The following is a 22,132-nucleotide window of genomic DNA, read 5'->3' on the forward strand; positions in this document are numbered from 1 at the left end:
TTTTTGTCTTCAGGTACGCCATTCACGACTTTGAGTGGTTATACCAGAATGATGCCTGCAGGTTTAGGTATCATCTTGGTATCATTCTTTTCAGCCAGCGATCGGCTTTCATGTAAAAGCAATCCTAGCAGCTAATTAGCCTCTAGACTGCTTTTACAAGCAGTGGGAGGGAATGCCCCCCCCCAACATCTTCCGTGTTTTTCTCTGGCTCTCCTGTCTCAACAGGGAACCTGAGAATGCAGCCGGTGATTCAGCCAGCTGACCATAGAGCTGATCAGAGACCAGAGTGGCTCCAAACATCTCTATGGCCTAAGAAACCGGAAGCTACGAGCATTTTATGACTTAGATTTCGCCGGATGTAAACAGCGCCATTGGGAAATTGGGAAAGCATTTTATCACACCGATCTTGGTGTGGTCAGATGCTTTGAGGGCAGAGAGAAATCTAGGGTCTAATAGACCCCAATTTTTTGCAAAAAAGAGTACCTGTCACTACCTATTGCTATGATAGGGGATATTTACATTCCCTGAGATAACAATAAAAATGATTTAAAAAAAAAAAAATGAAAGGAACAGTTTAAAAATAAGATAAAAAAATAATAAAGAAAAAAAAAAAAAAAAAAAAAAAAAAGAACCCCTGTCCCCCCTGCTCTCGCGCTAAGGCGAACGCAAGCGTCGGTCTGGCGTCAAATGTAAACAGCAATTGCACCATGCATGTGAGGTATCACCGCGAACGTCAGATCGAGGGCAGTAATTTTAGCAGTAGACCTCCTCTGTAAATCTTAAGTGGTAACCTGTAAAGGCTTTTAAAGGCTTTTAAAAATGTATTTAGTTTGTCGCCACTGCACGTTTGTGCGCAATTTTAAAGCATGTCATGTTTGGTATCCATGTACTCGGCCTAAGATCATCTTTTTTATTTCATCAAACATTTGGGCAATATAGTGTGTTTTAGTGCATTAAAATTTAAAAAAGTGTGTTTTTTCCCCAAAAAATGCGTTTGAAAAATCGATGCGCAAATACTGTGTGAAAAAAAAAAATGAAACACCCACCATTTTAATCTGTAGGGCATTTGCTTTAAAAAAATATATAATGTTTGGGGGTTCAAAGTAATTTTCTTGCAAAAAAAAATTATTTTTTTATGTAATCAAAAAGTGTCAGAAAGGGCTTTGTCTTCAAGTGGTTAGAAGAGTGGGTGATGTGTGACATAAGCTTCTAGATGTTGTGCATAAAATGCCAGGACAGTTCAAAACCCCCCCAAATGACCCCATTTTGGAAAGTAGACACCCCAAGCTATCTGCTGAGAGGCATGTCAAGTCCATGGAATATTTTATATTGTGACACAAGTTGCGGGAAAGAGACAATTTTTTATTTTTTTTATTTTTTTTTGCGCAAAGTTGTCACTAAATGATATATTGCTCAAACATGCCATGGGAATATGTGAAATTACACCCCAAAATACATTCTGTTGCTTCTCCTGAGTACGGGGATACCACATGTGTGAGACTTTTTGGGAGCCTAGCCGCGTACGGGACCCCGAAAACCAAGCACCGTCTTCAGGCTTTCTAAGGCTGTAAATTTTTGATTTCACTCTTCACTGCCTATCACAGTTTCGGAGGCCATGGAATGCCCAGGTGGCAAAAAAACCCCCCCAAATGACCCCATTTTGGAAAGTAGACACCCCAAGCTATTTGATGAGAGGTATAGTGAGTATTTTGCAGACCTCACTTTTTGTCACAAAGTTTTGAAAATTGAAAAAAGAAAAAAAACATTTTTTTTTCTCGTCTTTCTTTATTTTCAAAAACAAATAAGAGCTGCAAAATACTCACCATGCCTCTCAGCAAATAGCTTGGGGTGTCTACTTTCCAAAATGGGGTCATTTGGGGGGGGGGTTTGTGCCACCTGGGCATTCCATGGCCTCCGAAACTGTGATAGGTAGTGAGGAGTAAAATCAAAAATGTACGCCCTTAGAAATCCTGAAGGCAGTGATTGGTTTTCGGGGCCCCGTACGCGGCTAGGCTCCCAAAAAGTCCCACACATGTAGTATCCCCGTACTCAGGAGAAGCAGCTAAATGTATTTTGGGGTGCAATTCCACATATGCCCATGGCCTGTGTGAGCAATATATCATTTAGTGACAACTTTGTGCAAAAAAAAAAAAAAAAATTTGTCACTTTCCCGCAACTTGTGTCAAAATATAAAACATTCCATGGACTCAACATGCCTCAAAGCAAATAGCTTGGGGTGTCTACTTTCCAAAATGGGGTCATTTGGGGGGGGTTTTATGCCATCTGGGCATTTTATGGCCTTCAAAACTGTGATAGGTAGTGAGGAGTAAAATCAAAAATGTACGCCCTTAGAAATCCTGAAGGCAGTGATTGGTTTTCGGGGCCCCGTACGCGGCTAGGCTCCCAAAAAGTCCCACACATGTGGTATCCCCATACTCAGGAGAAGCAGCTAAATGTATTTTGGGGTGCAATTCCACATATGCCCATGGCCTGTGTGAGCAATATATCATTTAGTGACAACTTTTTGTAATTTTTTTCTTTTTTTTTTTTTTGTCATTATTCAATCACTTGGGACAAAAAAAATGAATATTCAATGGGCTCAACATGCCTCTCAGCAAATTCCTTGGGGTGTCTACTTTCCAAAATGGGGTCATTTGTGGGGGTTTTGTACTGCCCTGCCATTTTAGCACCTCAAGAAACGACATAGGCAGTCATAAATTAAAGGCTGTGTAAATTCCAGAAAATGTACCCTAGTTTGTAGGCGCTATAACTTTTGCGCAAACCAATAAATATACACTTATTGACATTTTTTCTACCAAAGACATGTGGCCGAATACATTTTGGCCTAAATGTATGACTAAAATTGAGTTTATTGGATTTTTTTTAGAACAAAAAGTAGAAAATATCATTTTTTTTCAAAATTTTCGGTCTTTTTCCGTGTATAGCGCAAAAAATAAAAACGGCAGAGGTGATCAAATACCATCAAAAGAAAGCTCTATTTGTGGGAAGAAAAGGACGCAAATTTTGTTTGGGTACAGCATTGCATGACCGCGCAATTAGCAGTTAAAGCGACGCAGTGCCGAATTGTAAAAAGTGCTCTGGTCAGGAAGGGGGTAAAACCTTCCGGGGCTGAAGTGGTTAAGCTAATGTGCTCACCTCAGAGCGTGTGACTCAGCTGTTACCCTGAGTCCAAATACGCTTTGGAGCCACCCCTGGGCTCAGTCTCAGTGTCTGCTGCACTCCTCCAGCTGGAAACAATGTGGCTCCATACATATAAATGAAAAGGAAACTATATAGTGTAATATAGTCAAAATACTTTTATTAAAAGAAAACGCTCCCCACTCCGGGGTACTCACATGGCACTCCCCAGGACAGAGAGACTGACACAGACTTTACACCAGCGCTGTCCCAGCACAGCATACCGCACCAAACATCCAGTGATTTTGCATAGAAAGCCGTTATAGTATGGTGCACTGACGCACCAGTACCATGTGAGTACCCCGTGTGGGGAGCGTTTTATTTTAATAAAAGTATTTTGACTATATTACACTATATAGTTTCCTTTTCATTTATATGTATGGAGCCACATTGTTTCCAGCTGGAGGAGTGCAGCAGACACTGAGCCCAGGGGTGGCTCCAAAGCGTATTTGGACTCAGGGTAACAGCTGAGTCACAGGCTCTGAGGTGAGAACATTAGCTTAAGGGGGTCACGAAGGAGCACCGGAGCATGTTCTGCAGCACTCAGGATATCTTCGGCATGATGTTGTATTGTTGTCACAGCTGAACACCACCTGCACGCATTGTTTTATTATCACTGCTGGACATTATTTGCACGCACTATTTAGAGTGCTAAAGAGAACTTTTTCATTATTTATTAATTTATTCATTTAGACAAGCAGGATACTTTATATTGAGCACTAAGCACTTTTTATGTTGATTAAGACACTATGTATGGTGTAACAAGCACTAATAAGCATTAATTTATGGTGTAACAAGCACTTGTTTTCTCACACCTTGTTCATTTATTCAACATTCATATTATTTCTATTTAATATTATTGCACTAATAAGCACAGAGTTGGTTATTATTAATTTTGTTTTTGGGGTCATCCAAGTGCAGCGCATAACTTGTAAATATATAACCAAAATGTTTGCTTTTTTTCTTACAAATTACAAAGAGGTTTTAACAGGTCCATCTAACTAGCTAGCTGAGATAAATGCTGAGAAATGTTGTATTCTGCAGAAAAATACCTTTTTTTTAAGTAGAAAAGTAAAATCTTATTGCAGGAATTAAATTAACTTTATAAACATATTAAATGTGTTGGCACTTTTAATGTGTTTGAAGAAAAGCCGCAAGAATTTTTGGATGCCACCATGACTAGTATAGACGGTGGAAAGTTAATCATGTTATTTGCTGGAAGTGGAACCAGACACCTTTGCTTTTCCAGGCCTGTGATAATTATAACCATCTAATATCACTCATCAGTCATATAGATGCTGGAAGTAACAGAGAAATTGACATTTGGAAAAAGGCATTGAGACCTTGTATATGGTTTAAAGTCCAACTTTCAGGCACAAAAAACCTCACTATTACATTATTGCGGCTGAAAAGAAACACGTTCCCTCTCTTCTTTCCTCTTCTGTAAGGGTAAGTTCTTGTAATAGATTTCGGTTTGATCACTCCTCAGCCTTTTCTTCCTTGTTATCCAAGTCCCCACCCATTGAGTTCTCTGCATGTCAGCCATACACTTATGCCTAGTGTGGTACCATTTTAGATTGTGTTAATTATGTATTACTTACAAAGGTTTATAAAACCTATTCATTCTTTCTTTTTTCTTTAGTTACCACTGCTATTCTTTAGGTCCTGAAAAAGCAGAAATGAGAAACGCACCGACCTATGGAGACTCATTTCCACAGCATATTTATGTAACAATTAGTTAGCACTTTGCACATCTACACAATATTTGTACTATGGTAATGTGGTAAATGAGTTACAGTGGTCTGTGTACTCACTGATACCTCTGACCGGTTGTAATGCCCCGTACACACGGTCGGATTTTCCGATGGAAAATGTGTGATAGGACCTTGTTGTCGGAAATTCCGACCGTGTGTAGGCTCCATCACACATTTTCCATCGGATTTTCCGACACACAAAGTTTGAGAGCAGGCTATAAAATTTTCCGACAACAAAATCCGTTGTCGGAAATTCCGATCGTGTGTACACAAATCCGACGGACAAAGTGCCACGCATGCTCAGAATAAATAAAGAGATGAAAGCTATTGGCCACTGCCCCGTTTATAGTCCCGATGTACGTGTTTTACGTCACCGCGTTTAGAACGATCGGATTTTCCGACAACTTTGTGTGACCGTGTGTATGCAAGACAAGTTTGAGCCAACATCCGTTGGAAAAAATCCTAGGATTTTGTTGTCGGAATGTCCGAACAAAGTCCGACCGTGTGTACGGGGCATAAGTCTTTTGGTGTGTTTTTATCTACATTTTGTAATGTCCCCGCCATTATATAAATGAGTTTAAAAATGACACAGGTCCCTCCAAAGAGTCAGTATGAAAAGCATCAGCAAATATTTTGTGAGCAGAGAAAACTGTCTTAAGTTTTCTCTGGATTTGGTAATTTATGATTGGGGCTGGAAGCTTGAAGGCTTCAAAGGGTATTGGGTGGTACGGAGTCTTCAGTCCTGTGTTTGTTTGGGCTTTGCTAATTGCCTACCGGCTGTGTGAGTAAACATGTGGTCAGGGTACCTTTAAGCCAGGTCTGACCATAGAGCTCAGGGCAGTTGCTGCCATTCAGAGACACATGTTTGAAGATGTGTGTGTGTGTTCCAGCCAGGAGGGGTGACCGGCTCAGCATATGTGATGCTATGTTTGGGGGACTTCTTGCCTATAGGACTGGGAGCATCAGGACAGCTACACAGGCCCAGAGAGAATGGGAAAGTTGAGGTGAGCCATGAGTCCACAAAGGGGGCTGGGAGAGGAGCTCAGGGTGCTGGGAAAACCCAATCCAGTGAGGCCAGGAGTGAGGACTGAGTGGTAGTACTGCAAACACAGACTGAGTGAGACCAGAGTGAGCAGTGGTGCTAATGACTGAAGAGCCAGGTGGCTCAGCATGTGTGGTTATTATCTTTGTGTGTGAAGCTTGCCCCTGCATGGGTAAGTTATTGAACTTTGTTTTTCTTTTAATAAAAGTGGGATACCAAGCCGGTAAATGTAGTTCCTTCCTGATGTGGACTGTGTAAAAATATATATACACTGACCTAAGTACCCCCATATTACAAGTGGTGTTCAGATGTGGACAAGCAGACAGTGAAATCTGGGTCCCTACTCCACAGTGAGTTTGTGTCAAGAACTGTTGGCTGTGTGTGGAAAAGCAGACAGGAGAACGGCATTTCAGGTGGTGTACCTGAGAAGGAACTGTGTAACCAGCTAGTGTACGTGGCTGAAAGGATGCCTCTGTGTGTGCGTACAGTGTCTGAAAGTGCTGGAAATTGGGGCAGGTGGCGCCTGGCAGCAGTAGCAATGCCTGAAAAGGAGATCAAAGGTGCCCCAGTAGGGGAAGGGGATGTCGCCACTAGAGTTTGAAGTTGCTATGGACTGGTGCACTAGAACGCAATTTCAGAGGGAGAGTGAGAAAAGATTTAATGTGTAAATTTAAAGTTAGCATCTTTTTTCTAAAATTGAAGACCTAAAAAATACTGTTTTTTCTGAGATCTTTTTTGAGAAAGATGACAGAAAATGTGTACACATGTGCTGGACAGTATTTACTACATTTTTTCTAGGATGCAATTTCATAGCAAGATAGCAATTAGATTTCATCTGAAAATTAAAAATAATTTTTTTAGACAGAGGACAAAAAAGTTTACAGATTTGCAGCACATCTTTTAATCCCTTTTGATATGCCACTATTTTACTGGGAATAAGATACAGATTTTGACTGGAAATAGAAAAATCGTATCTTTTTTAGTGAAACTGTGAAATTTCTTTTAGTGAAAACATATTCCAATTTTGCATTTACACCATTTTTTTCAATTTCAGAGAGAGCGAGAGAGATCACCCAAATTTCATCTGGAAATTACAAACTACTGTGGTTTTTTTTTTTCATTTGCTGCACAGTATGCACTTCTTTTTTGCTTGGATGCAACTTTAGAGGGAGAATAGGCAGATTTTATCAGGAAATTAAAAATGTGTGTCTTTTTTCCTGAGACTGCAGACAAAAAATTGTATAGATTTGCAGCACCATTTGTAAACCTATTTGATAGCCCAGTAGAGAACAGACAGATTTTATTTGTAAATTAAAAATTACAGTGTCTTTTAACTGAGATATAGGACAGAAGAGTAATTGTACAGATTTGGTGCACAGTATGTGCTTCTCTTTGCTAGGATGAAATTTCAGAGGGAGAGAGCAAGTAGATTTCATCGGGAAATAAATTTAATAGATAATGTCGTAAATAAATATAATAGTACAGTTGTAATAAATATACAGCTTTGTTGGATAGTATTTACTGCATTTTTGCTAGAATGCTATTTATTAGGGAGAAAGCAGGCAGATTTTATGTGAACATGAAAAATTACAGTGTCTTTTTCTGAAACTGAAGACAGAAAGAGTGTGCAGATTTGAAGCACAGCCTCTACTACTTTTTGATGAAGCACTATTTCAGAGGGCTGAGAGTAGGCAGATTTAATTTGAAAAATAAAAATTAGTGGCTTTTTCTGAAACTAAAAACAGAAAAAGTGTACAGATTTGCAGCACAGCTTTATCCTTTTATAATAATATAGAATTTCAGACTGAGACCTATCAGTTTTAGACCACACAGTTTGTGCTTTAGCAAGAACCCTACAGGGATAGTGCCGCTGATGCCCACATCATCACAGCTTACTATTCTGATTGCCTTTTCAAATGGTGCAAAAACATGTAGTGTCGGGATAAGCTCATCAATTATAAAGTGCAAGGGTCAGGAGCAAAAATAATGTACAGACTTACAGCTTTTGCTGATGATATGCTTCTATTCCTGTCCGAACCAAACATATCACTCCCTAATAGGGATGGGCCGAACAGACCCCTGTTCGGTTTGCACCAGAACTTTTGAACACCCCAAAAATTCGGACCCAAATAACAAACCCCATTAAAGTCAATGGAACCCGAACTTCAAAAATCAAAAGTGGGGGACATGTATCAATAAAAAAAGTTTGTGAAAAAAGTAATTTTTAAATGAGCACTGCTTTTTTGATTTTTAAAGTGAAAGCATAAAAATAAAAAATTCCTTCCAGTATAGAGCCTGGGGGGTCCCCTTAGTCTACATGTAAAGTGGCAGATGTGTACCATGTCTAGAATCTGCTGCAGCAATAATTGCATTTATAAAGCCAAAAAAAATGACATTTTCCCTGCAAGCTGCCTTTATTTTGCTCAGCAACAGCTGGGGAGCAAGTGTGTATGATGAGGCCACAATGTAGTGCACTGGGAAAGAGATTTGAGATTTTTTGGATATATTCTGGTGTCACTTTGGATAGAAGTAACGGGTGCGTAACCCTATAGAGGTAATCTTGATGAAAGCAAGAATTGGCCTTCCTGTAAAAAATTTCCATGATATTCACCTTTCAAACAGGTGCAGAAAAATGACTCTTTGTGGACAAGGAGGCAGGTTTATCCACTCTGGCAACTGCAGGGGACTGCTCATTTGTCTCTGCTTGCGTGGCATAGGATGAGGAGGATGAGGTTTAGTAAGCCAGTCCACCACCTCCTCTGCATGCTGTAGCTGGATAGCATGGGCAAACTCACTAAACAGAGGAAATGATGCCCTGTCTTAGGACTGATGACCACCACGTCCACCTTTGCCCGTGGACACGTTTGTTGCTGGCCCCCTTACAGTGGCAAGGGAATGTCTGTCTCTCCTTGTTGTCCTCCCAGACATTATTGGGAGGGAGGGGGCGGTGCTTATAAGCAAATGTAAAGAAGAAGTGGAAATCTGTGCGTAGATGCACTTTAATCTATGTAAAGTGGTGTTTGGGGCATTTTAATTTAAGGAATCACACTACACAGACACACTCCACAGATACACTATAATATACTGCAATATAATGCTCCAAACGTACAGTGACGCACAGAATTATATGGTGTTAAACTGGCAGTAACGCATGCAAAACTATATGGCGTTAAACTGGCAGTAAAGTACACAGAAGTAAATTCCGTTAAACTGGCAATAACGCAATCAAATAGATGGTGTTCAACCGTCACTACACTGTCCCTACTCTAGCTATACACTAATGTAAAGATTACTGACATGGTCTCACTACACTACACTGAAACTATATGAGCTGTCCCTACTCTACACTAATGTATGTATGAATGACACGGTCTCACTACACTACAGTGAAACTATCTGAGCTGTCCCTATTTTAGCTGCACACTATGCAAAGCTGAATAATGGTCCTCCTCACTACACTCACACTATCTCTAGACTGACTCTAAACTAATATTCTACACTGACAATTGAAGCAAAATAGCACAGTATAGCACACTAACTAACTAATAGCACTGAACAGGGCCCTGTTCTATCTCTCTCCACGCTGAAATCACACTGAAAATGGCTGCCATTGAAAGAATACTTTTATACTGTGGGGCGAGAATGAGCCATGATTGGATAAAGTCATGATGACAGTGTCCAATAATGACTCTGACAGTGCTCTGTTCCCTGATTGGCTGAAGCTTTCACCGCTTCAGCCAATCAGGGCTTGCAATGCACTGTTCAATGCTGCAGTGCATTTTGGTCGGTTCGGGGGGCCGAACAAACGGTCAAAAGACCCGTTTGTTGGGCTGTTAGTTGAACGTCCGAACAGCGAAAGTTCGGCCCATATCAGAAAATTTAAACTATTACTTATGCTCGTGCTGAACCGTTCGCCCATCCCTACTCCCTAATCTCATTCATGGCCTGGAACATTTCCAATCTTTATCAAACTTTAAAATGTATAATTTTCAAATCAAACGCTCTCAATATTTCTTTACCAACAGATTCAGTGTCACTATGCCAAAAAAACTTGGAATGCTGTAACATGGAATTCAAATTCCTACCAATATGTCAGACCTCTTCAAACTTAATTACACTCCTATCTTAAAAGAAACATACAATGATTAAAAGGGTTGGAATTCTCTAAATATATCTTGGTTTGGTAAAGCATCTCTAACTAAGATGACTATTCTCCCCCGTTTCCTCTACGCCATGCAAACAATTCCCACTCGAGTGGCAATATAATTTTTTACATCCTTTCGCTGTGCCTGCTCAACCTTCATATGGAGAGGCAAGCCTCCCAGAATCAAATTTACATGACTAAATCTATCCAAATCTAAAGGAGGTATTGCCCTTCCTGACTTATGAAAATATTACCAGGCCTCTCACTTGAAATTGTATTGGAATATACACCAACTGATTAAAGACTGAGTTTCACTAGAACACATACAAATTCCACAACCTTTAAAAATCCTAACTTGGATACATGCAAACCATCATCCATCATCCATCATCCATCTGTGGCTAAATCCCACCCTTTAATAGGTCCCACTTTGGAAATTTTTCACAAAGTCACAAAAACCAGCAATCCAACACCTTTGTTGGGCCCTCTGACTCCGCTGAAGGGCAATCCAGACTTTCCCCCAGGGCTAGAACAAAACATCCTCTTGAGAGACTGGCCCCAAAAAGACATTCTTACTAAGCACTTCTTTAGAGGGAACACTCTCAAATCACAATGGAACTATATACAAATCAAACATTACTTGACCAGACATAAGGCATCACACACATGGACAAGACATCTCACTACTCTAGAAAATCTTTGCTCCAAAAAAACCCCACAAAGACATACCATTTCAAACTTATACATATCTTTCTTTGGGGAAATAACTGATTTCTCCAGTACATCATGCCAAGCATGTGAACAAGATCTCAATACCCAACTGACATCAGAATGGGAAACAATTTTCATGTATGCTCACAAAGGATCTCCTAATGTAGCAACTCAAAAATGCGGATTCAAAATTATTACACGTTGGTACAGAACACCCACCCTACTAAACAAATCCCCAAACCTCTAGTAGATGTTGGAGATGTGAAAAAAAAGAAGAAGGCTCCATGATTCATATTTGGTGGTCATGTCCCATGGTCCAGACATTCTGGAAAATGGTCCATGACACCATTTCAGTCACATCAGAAAATTTAAACTATAATCCGGCACAATACCTCTTGCATCATACTACAATATCTAAGGAACATTACTTCAAGTCTTTATCTATGTTTATGATAAATGCTGCAAGACATTGTATACTGTACCACTGGCGTTCAAAAAATATTCCTTTCAAAAAAAGAATGGTTTGGTAGAATCAACCACATTGAGAAATAAGAGGAACTTATCAGCATATTACAAGAGAATATCTCAAAGTTCATTTCAACCTGGTATAACTGAATACAATTCAAATCTACTACTGCCTATGAAGCAGCAATATAACATGCAAAGGGGAATGAAAAGAGAAGGGAAATGGTAATAGAAAGGAGAGAGACGGAAATAATAATTCACAAATGCTCTTTTTTTTTGTTCCTCCCTATATTATTTCCCTCCTAAATCTAATACCAGTCTAATCGAAATTGGTAAAATACAGATTATTATAACTTTGAAAATATGAATGTTACATATCCTCAAAGATAAGATGGTTATGTGTATAACATGCTATATGCCAGGGGTATTGAATTACAATTCGCCAAGGTCCAGTCAGTAACATTTTCCTCTTGCAGAGGTCCGAATATCACGTTGGTTCCCTGTTACGTATTTTGCTGCAGCACCATGCGGCTTGGTGGGGCACAATTTAAAAAAAAAATCTTTATCTGTTTCTTTTGGGTAGTGCAGCTGATCCACCCATGACCTGTGTATCTAATGCACATACAGATCTGAACCCATTTATTATATCAGCGTCCTCAGTCCCCAGTGCACATCACAGTCCCCTCCCCCTTCACATCAAGATCCCCTCTTGATGAGTGTTCTCAGCTCCCCTTTTACATCATCCCCCTCCACTCCTTCCACAGTAGTGTCCTCACACTTCCTTAACATCAATTCCCCTTAACAGTACTGTCCTCTGCCCCTATTTACATCATAATCCCACATTACTGTCCTCAGTCCCCCCCACACATTACAGTTTTCAGCCACTCCACATCACTTTCCTCAGTCCCCCACATCACAGTCCTCAGCCTCCCTCCCCCCACATTACAGTCCTCCCCTCTCCACTTTAATTTCCTCAGCCCCCCATACATGACAGTTTTTGGTCCCCCCAATTTAACTTCCTCAGCTCCCCCACATTCCAGTCCTCAGCTCCCTCACACTCCAGTCCTCAGCTGCCCCACACTCCAGTCCTCAGCTGCCCCACACTCCAGTCCTCAGCTGCCCCACACTCCAGTCCTCAGCTGCCCCACACTCCAGTCTTTAGCTCCCCCACATTCTAGTCCTCGGCTTCCCCACATTCTAGTCATCAGCTCCCCCACATTCTAGTCCTCAGCTCCCCTACATTCTAGTCCTGAGCTCCCCCACACTCCAGTCCTTAGATCCCCCACATTCTTGTGCTTAGCTCCCTTACATTCTAGTCCTCAGCTCCCCCACATTCTAGTCCTCAGCTCCCCCACACTCTTGTCCTTCCCAACCTACTTTGATTTCCTCAGCCCCCCCCCCACATCACTGCAATCCTCCTCCCACATTCAGTTGTTAGCTCTTAACTTCACCCCAGCATTGTCCTACCTTACACAGACAGATCGGAGGGAGGCACAGCGTGTAACGCAGGAGTTGCAGGGAGGGAGGCGGGAGAGTTCTGGATGGAGGGTGGAGCTGCCCAAGGTTAACAAACAGGTGATTGGCTGCTAGGATGAAGGATGGTCCTAGCAGCCAATCACCTGTTTGTTAACCTCGGACAGCCCCGCCTTCCATCAAGAACTGTCCCTCCTCTCGCTGTCGGCTCTGTGAGGATTACAGAGCCACAGCAGGAGGAAGAAAAGGCTCCGAAATGGCAGTACCACAGCGGTCCGAGTGGCAGAATGCCGCGGTCCGCCATTTAGTGATGCCCCCTATATACCTTGTATTACAAAATTCACGTTTTGAATACATTAGGCACATCTCACTTTGGTTGTGAAATACTATATGGTTTTGAACTCAAATCTGTTCTAATGTTGCATTTTTATATGATGTATGCTGTTTTGATACACAATAAAATGTATGGAACAAAAAAATAATAATGTACAGAGTGTAGCAGTCAGGAACAGATAACGTACAGAGTGCAGGAGTCAGGAGTGGGTAAACTACAGAGTGCAGAGGCCAGGAGTATATACAAGTAGCACTAACTCACAGTGGAGCTGCTGTTTTAAGCGGGTCTGTTACCTTCACTCTGCTTCCCCCTGTTTCACCAGCACCGGGTCTAGGGTTCCGTTGAGTTTACTTCTGGACGACACACGCACCAACACTGGAGTATGTTTTCAATGCTTTATTAAACAAACGACTTAGGAAGTAGCAGGAAAGAGGTAGAAAGGAAACTCGCAGAAGAAACTCAAATATTCTCTGAAAGGGTTCTCTTGACAAAATGTCCTGGTAGGATTCAAATACTATTTGAAATGCGCTCCCCTCGTGGGACACACTCCTTGCTCGTCTGGATAGGCCTCTCTCACTGGTCTAGCAGCTAGTACGCAGCACGAATCAAAGTCTCTGCCACAGACTTGTTTGGAAATAAAATCCGTACGATCCTCTGCCACAGGATGTATAGATTTGTGGTAGTGAAAGTCAGTCACAGTGCTTGAACCTTTAAGCCAAGCCGGCAACACTATGCTGTATAGTTACTTTTGGATACATCCTCCAACCGAGTCACCAGGCCCCTCTATAGACCAGCATGCGGCATGATCTCTCCAAGACAGGTCCTCCCCTGGGATCTCCTCGGTTGTCCAGCTTCATCACACAGGACCGACAGCTCAGGACCATTCCTCGGCCACGGTGGCAGGCTCCAGACAGGCCTCTGGACCCACCCCTGTGCCGCAGTATCGTGGGCCTCCCGGACGGAGGACCATGAGGTAGCTCCTTAACGCATACCTGTCGGCCAGGAGGGCCAGCAGGTGGCTGTAAAACGAACCCCAAATTATGGCGTCTGTCCCATAAATACCCTCGCCCAGAATGCAACTCGGAGGACCACCTCCACAGAGCGTGCCTCCGGGACAGAGGGACATCCATACGCTTCAACATGTTGCCTTTCCAACCCTGACCAGTGGTAACAGTGACACCCATCGGTCAGCACGGAAACACCCGCAACGTCAGTCAAACTGGAACAGAGGCAAACTTTTAACCTTCCAAATGCACAATTTACTACATTTACCTAGCATGCGGTAGATTGCAAATCTACCAGCGCTACATACTCCCCCCACTACAATAGACATTGTCCCCAACGTCTGTCCCAACACAGTAACAGTAACTCTCAAGCCTGAGAGTAAGCATTTGAGTTTCTTATAACTTTAGACAGGCAAAGAGAGAGAGAAAGGACAGTTTAAAGACACTATGAGACTTATATCTATAAAACATTATGTTCACAGCCGTAAACAAAACCACAGTATAATGGTACACAACCTCACTAATTAACTAGCTGAAAAGCCTCCCAGCTCTATATATGATCTGATGATCCCTGAAAAGGAAACATAGTTAAACACACACATATGCATCCTATACAACAGTAGGAGCAAAGTCTCATTAAAAATGAAACTCTCTTCCCACAATCTACATTAGAAAAAAATATACTTTAGGGGTCCATCCCTGCATAAGAACTTTTTTTTTCTATAAAAGAAATCCGGCTAGCAAACAAGAAGTCCTTGGATTTAAACACAGAACAGGATCCATAGATCTTGACCACGCAGACCTCTTTACCCTGTCACTATCTAACTAGATAATTTAAAAGTTCTATTGTCCATAATTACCAATAAAACCGAGGATCTGGCAAGGTTAACGATTTCTCTTCTTTATGCACAGTGGTAATAAAGTACACAACATTGTCCTTTCCTGGTCTGCAAATTACCACTTTATCGGCATAGATGTGCCTACCGAAGTTCCAATGTACAAAGCATCCGCTGAAACGTTCATCCATCCGGACGGAACATCCAGTCTTTCTGAAGGGTTTAGGAACAGACAAGTAGTCCCAAACAGCCTCACTGTACCAAAGTTCCTGATTAGCTTCAATCTCCTGCATAATATCCTGGGGCACATAGGGAAACTCCAGTCCATACTCTGCGGCAACACGCTTGTTTAACATCCGTTGCAAGCGAGCAAGTTTTGGCAAAGATCTGTCTCTCCCCATACCAGGCGGTACACAAGAATTTAGTGACTTTCTCACCATAGACCCAGCCGGTGTCTGTAGTGAATTAGTAGCCTCTGGCAAAGTCCCAGCAACAGTACTGTGTTTCCACACAGGGTGACGTCTTCCCAGAACTCATGGCAGTCCATTCAGAAAAAGTCATTTTGGAGGCAACATCTTCGCCTTGTGACCACAATAGCTCTTGCGACATGGTTTCAAACAAGTCATCATCATCGGAAATATCCGGCATGGATTCTATTTCCGAGTCTCTCAATTCTTCAGCTGGCAAATATTTATTTATAGTCCCCAACAGTGGCTTACCCGTTCCGGACGTAGACTCTGGTAGCTCCGGCTCAGGCATCCTCTGGGGTAGGCCTTGACCACGGCTGCGGGAAGCCTTTACATAGCCCACCTTCTTCTGAGTAGACACCACAGGAGCAGGTGTAGTGGACTCAGGAACCAAAGCAATGTCTCCGGGCGAGACAACAGCAACAATGTCTTTTTCTGAAACATTGTCAGTAGCAACAGGCAAAGTGGCAGCCCGTCGCTCCCTCTCTGTAGCGATAGCAGCTTCCACTGTAGCGATACCTGTCACCAATCCATCCGATAGGCACGGGGCGACATGGTAGGTTGCTCCACCACAAACAGGTATTCTCCACACTGTGGACATCGGCCAAATGGGTGAAGATGCACGGCCAATCCTTCGCATCTATGACAGGTCATGCCCAATCCCTCAACATCTCCCGAGGTATACAGGACAAACCTCCCCTGCGGCTTCAATCGAACTCCAGTATCCGTCCCAAAGTCCCAGATTGCACAGTATTCATCACGGTGCTTGCAGAGAACACTCTGGGTCCCACAACCGATTGCAAAGCCGAAAAAGACATGGCCACACTCGGATCTTCTCAGCACGATCACGAGGCCTCTCTTTCCCTCTGGCTCCAAACACATACACGCGTCCCACGCGGTAGCAAGTAGGGTAACTCCTCCCACTTGTTCTTCCAGTCACGTAACTCTCAGGCCTTTCTCTGGCGCCCAGTGTCTACGCACTTAGAAGCAAAGTCCTGCAGTGTAACCTTTTCTCTTCCTGAAATGATTTTCTTTCAAAGTCCAGCTCTTCTCTGTAAACTCCCGGTAAAACACTCCACTGGGTTACAGTAACTGACGGTCAACAAATCCCTGACGATGCCCCCACATGGTACACTAACTCATGGTGGAGCTGCTGGTTTGAGCGGGTCTGCTACCTTCACTCTGCTTCCCTCTGTTTCACCGGCACTGGGTCTAGGGTTCCGTTGAGTTTACTTCTGGACGACACAGGCACCAACACTGGAGTACGTTTTCAATGCTTTATTAAACAAATGACTTAGGAAGTAGCAGGAAAGAGGTAGAATGGAAACTCGCAGAAGAAACTCAAATATTCTCTGAAAGGGTTCCCTTGACAAAATATCCTGGTAGGATTCAAATACTATTTGAAATGCGCTCCCCTCATGGGACACACTCCTTGCTCGTCTGGATAGGCCTCTCTCACCGGTCTAGCAGCCAGTACGCAGCACGAATCAAAGTCTCTGCCACAGACTTGTTTGGAAATAAAATCTGTATGATCCTCTGCCACAGGATGTATAGATTTGCGGTAGTAAAAGTCAGTCACAGTGCTTGAACCTTTAAGCCGAGCCAGCAACTTTATGCTGTATAGTTACTTTTGGATACGTCCTCCAACCGAGTCACCAGGCCCCTCTATAGACCAGCATGCGGCATGATCTCTCCAAGACAGGTCCTCCTCTGGGATCTCCTCAGTTGTCCAGCTTCGTCACACAGGACCGACAGCTCAGGACCATTCCTCGGCCGCGGTGGCAGGCTCCAGACAGGCCTCTGGACACACCCCTGCGCCGCAGTATCTTGGGCCTCCCGGATGGAGGACCACGAGGTAGCTCCTTAACGCATACCTGTCGGCCAGGAGGGCCAGCAGGTGGCTGTAAAACGAACCCCAAAATATGGCGTCTGTCCCATAAATACCCTCACCCAGAATGCAACTCGGAGGACCACCTCCACCGAGCGTGCCTTCGGGACAGAGGGACATCCATACGCTTCAACATGTTGCCTTTCCAACCCTGACCAGTGGCAACAGCGACACACGGAAACACCTGCAACGTCAGTCAAGCTGGAACAGAGGCAAACTTTTAACCTTCCTAACGCACAATTTACTAAATTTACCTAACATGCGGTAGATTGCAAATCTACCAGCGCTACATACAGGCTAGTGCACAGCAGTGCACTATGGCTATGAGGCTTTTCACATCTACATATATATACACACACACACACACACACACATACAAACAAACGCTTACACATACAGGTATATAAAGCGCTGCGCAAGCTGTTGAAAGTGCTGCACAAACTGTTGGCGCTATATAAATCCTGTATAATAATAATAATATATAAAATCCCCCAATTTTTTGTGCCTGTGAGCCTGACTCAAGTGTCTTCTCTGGCATTCTGTACATTTTAATGGTTTAAATCCCAGGAGAATAAAAAATCCCCCTTACTGTATGAGTTAAATGCTCATTAAATCTAGGGGCAGAGGATTAAATTTAAAGGCTAGGTTCACCTTTTAATAAAAAAATAATAAATGTACATATTTTTGCAGTTTAAAAAATGTGCATTTATTATTTTTTAAAACAGCAGCTTGCAGAGTATTGCACCCACGATCAGCAGATCCTGCTAAAGCTCTTTCCCCATACATTCATACAGGCTGTCATTGCAGGACTGTAGGCAGTGTAAATGAGTAGCGTGCTCACAGTTCATTTAAAATACAGGTCTGTCTGCCGCAGATTCCTGTGAATGAATGATGCAGCTGTGTGGGTGGAGCCCCACACACACAATGTCGTTTTAAATGTGACAGCAGGTGAGGGGAGAAGAAACTCTGCCTGCTGTCACACTGAGGGGGAGGTGCAGAGGAAGAGAGGGGACAAATAGAACATGTTACACCCTGAATACTGGCATAACATGTAACATGTTTAAAAAGGAGAACTTATCTTTTAAGTTGGTACACATGCACAGGTTTTTTATTTAGATCACTGGCTTGAGATTCCTGAATCCACACAAACTCATTTTTTTTCTTCAGATGAAATCTGTCTGTTCCTTCTCTCTGAAATTGTATCCTGGCAAAAAAGTAGTTCGTATTCTGTACTCAATTTGTACAATTTCTCTGTCTTCTGTCTCAGAAAAACACACTGTATTTTCTATTTTCCAGATGATATCTACTTTTATTTTCCAGATGAAATCCCTCTGAAATGACATCCTAGCAAAGAGGGAGAAAATCCTGGCCAGAAAATCTATACAATTGTTCTGCCTTCTGTTTTTTTTTAATTTTTACATGAAATTTGCCTCCGCCATCTAAAATTGCATCCTAGCAAAAATGGAGTTGCTAACTTTTAATATAAGGACACCTACCTATCCAGGGAGCCCGCAATGTCGTAACCTGAAGCCAATTAGTCCATTGGCTCAGGCTGCAGGTGCCGGCATCCTTACTAAGGGAAACAGGAAGCGATGCCTTGCGGCTTCACAGTCTGTTTACTACTGTGCAAGTCACGCAGCACTTTCTGAATGGTCCCGTTGTCTTCTGGGACACACACAGGTCTCAGAAGGCATTGGGGTGAAGGAGGAGGGCAAAAAAAAACCACGGAAGTGATGTACCTCGCTGCAACATAGTGAGACGGAAGTCCTGAAGAAAATATAAGAAAAAGGTATTAAAAAAAATATCAAAAATGAGGGTGTGGTGTGCTTACGTTTTCTAAGGAGTTCAATTTTTGCCTGGAACTCCGCCTTAACCCTGGTTATTCCAAAACACGTTAGGGTAAATGTCCAGGCAATTAGCAAACCCTTCTCGGTTTTCATTATAAAAAAGGTTTATGATTGGAATAAAAGTAATCTGCTAAGCACCCACAGCCTAAATAATAAGTATATCATCTTGGGGAACTAATTACACAAACACCTGGCTGCTATTATACCACCAGTTAATATATAGATCCGAGCCCTGTAAAAATTGCAAATCCTGCTGTGATGGAAATAGAACACCTGGTAATGAACCCTGGTTGTTCTCATCCACATTAAAATGAATATACTGTATAAAATGTGATCGACCATCAAACCCTTTTATCTTGTGTCATCATGAAATGGGTTATTCTGAAGACAGGAACAATTGTACAGATTTTCCGGAGAGTATTTACTCCATTTTTGCTAGGATGTAATTTCAAATGGAGAAAGCAGGCAGATTTCATCTGGAAAATAAAAATTACATATTCTTTTTTTGAGACTGAAGACAGAAAATTTGTGCAGATTTGTAGCCAAGCTTCTAATTCTTTTTGATAGGTCACTATTTCAGAGAAAGAAGGAACAGGCAGATTTTATCTGAAATATAAATATTATAGTAGTTTTTTTTATGACTGAAGACAGTCAGAGTTTGTGGGCACATTTAATTGGCTTTTAGATGTGATCCTTTCAGTGGATCCACTCACATGCTTATTGGGCTACACAGATTTTTCGATGCTTAAGCTACCAAGTGTGGATCACTGCTGTACATCCTCTGTTCATGGCCTGAAGGCAAATTTCCCTTAAGTGGATTCCCCGTACCCTCTGACCCTATTCGATATTTGATCTTAATAAGTGTACTTCTTATGAGAGACACCCTTTCTTTCTCAGAAATGTATTAAAGAGGATTGATGCAATTTGGTTACCTTGGCTAGATCATATGAGCTCGGTATTGAGTTAAGTTTCAGGCTCTTTTAGGTATAGCTGCATCGTTCATTTTATTAAAAGTGGGGCCCATATGCAAAGTCGGATTTTCATCAGCCGTTATGCATTTTACTCATTTATTGTTTCAATTGCATTCAGGTATGCTCCATGTGTTTAAAGGTTTTTGTTTTTTCTTTCTCTTTCTTTTTGTTGCTGTATCTTTTGTGGTGTATTTTGTTCATCTGTGTATGTTTTTAAAACTTTCTCAAATAAAATAAAATAAAATCTGAAGACAGAAAAATTGGAAAGATTTACATCACAGACCACTGTTTCATAGGGAGAGAGCAAGTAGATTTCATCTTGAAATGAAAAAAAAATACAGATTTTTTGATGAGACTAAATACAGGAAAATTGGACAGAGTTTCAGCACAGCTTCTAATCCTTTTGATAGGCTGCTATTTCAGAGGGAGAAAGTAAACATTTTTAATCTAGAATTTAAAAATTACAATGTCATTTTGCTGAGACAGAAGTCAGAAAGATAGTCCAGATTTTATGCACAGTATGTAAAAACATGGCTTTGCTGTATTCTGCAATTTGCAGTTCATTATTTACCAAAGTCTGATTTCCTTTATGCTCCTTATCTCTCCCCCTGTTTCCCCCTGCTTTTCTTTTCTTTTTTTTCTCTTGCCCCTGCATCCCCATCTCCCCCCCCCCATCCCACTCTTAATGCCCTCTGTTCCTGAGCTCTCCCAAGTTACTTCTTACTATCATACAGTTTTCATCATTTGACCCTTTATCTAATATGTTGGAGCTGATTTTCACCAAACTTTTCTTAGATTAATGTCACTGAAACTGCCAGTCAGAACATATGTATGACTTAATGAAAATGTAGACATACTACTTTTATTCAAAAACAGCAACATATACCACATTGCAAATTTAATGGCATGCAGATACATTTTTGTACTAGTGAATTCCAGCTCTGTTGCTTTTTAAGCTTTTTTTGCTGTGATCTGTTTATGCCTTCAATCTATGTTTCGGTGTAATGCCTTAATAAATAGTAAAAAAAAACCCCAAAAGCAAGGTGACCGGGCTTGGTAAAGGTTTTTGGTTGCCAGGCAAGTTTGCACAGGGAAAATTATCTGCAATCACTACTTCCATATGTGGAAGTTAAATCAGTTTTTCTCCAGACATAAAGAGTGCCACTTGACCTTTCTGATGAAATAACTCTACACCAAGTTCACTATATAGGACACTAATGTATTTACACATGTTGATCATATTTCCCCTTAATCTCCTCTTCTCAAGAGCAAAAAAATCAGTTCCACTAATCTTTCCAGATAGCTGAGCTCCTCCATGCCTCTTATTAGTTTGGTTGCCTCTCTCTGAACTTTCTCCAGTTGTCCAATATCCATTTTGTGAACCGGTGCCAAAAACAACTACATATTCTAAGTGCAGAATTATGTCTTTGGAGTCTATACCACTTTTAATACAAGAAAGTATTTTGCTTGCCTTAGCAACTTCAGCTTGCCATTGCATGCTATTATTATGTCTATGATCTACCACAACACCCATTGCCTTCCTTAGCTGTTCTGATGCATGCATGTTTTTTAGCCCCCAGTTGCTTAACTTTACAATTATTAACATTAAACCTCATTTATCATGTTGTTGCAACAGTGCATTAAGGTCAGCTTGTAAGTTGGAGACAACCTGTAAGGACGTTATACCACTGATAATGTGGATATTAAACTTTTGATCCCAGACCCTATATCAATAATAAATAGGCTAAAAGTAAGGGTCCCAACACTGATCCTTGGGGTACACCTTTAATAACCTTAGGCTATTCTGAGTATAAATCATTAACCATTACCCTCTGAACACAGCCTCTTATCAAGTTTATCCACTTACAAATTTATTTTCTAAGCCTATAGACTTTAACCTTTTCGCTGCCAGGCCCTGCGCTCCACTTAAACCCAGGTGGCCAGACCATTTTTGCAATTTTTCCATTGCTTTTTTTTTTGCTTACAGCTTTCAAAGTT

Source organism: Aquarana catesbeiana, linkage group LG12, assembly GCF_042186555.1.
Source record: "Aquarana catesbeiana isolate 2022-GZ linkage group LG12, ASM4218655v1, whole genome shotgun sequence".
NCBI classification, from domain to species: domain Eukaryota; kingdom Metazoa; phylum Chordata; class Amphibia; order Anura; family Ranidae; genus Aquarana; species Aquarana catesbeiana.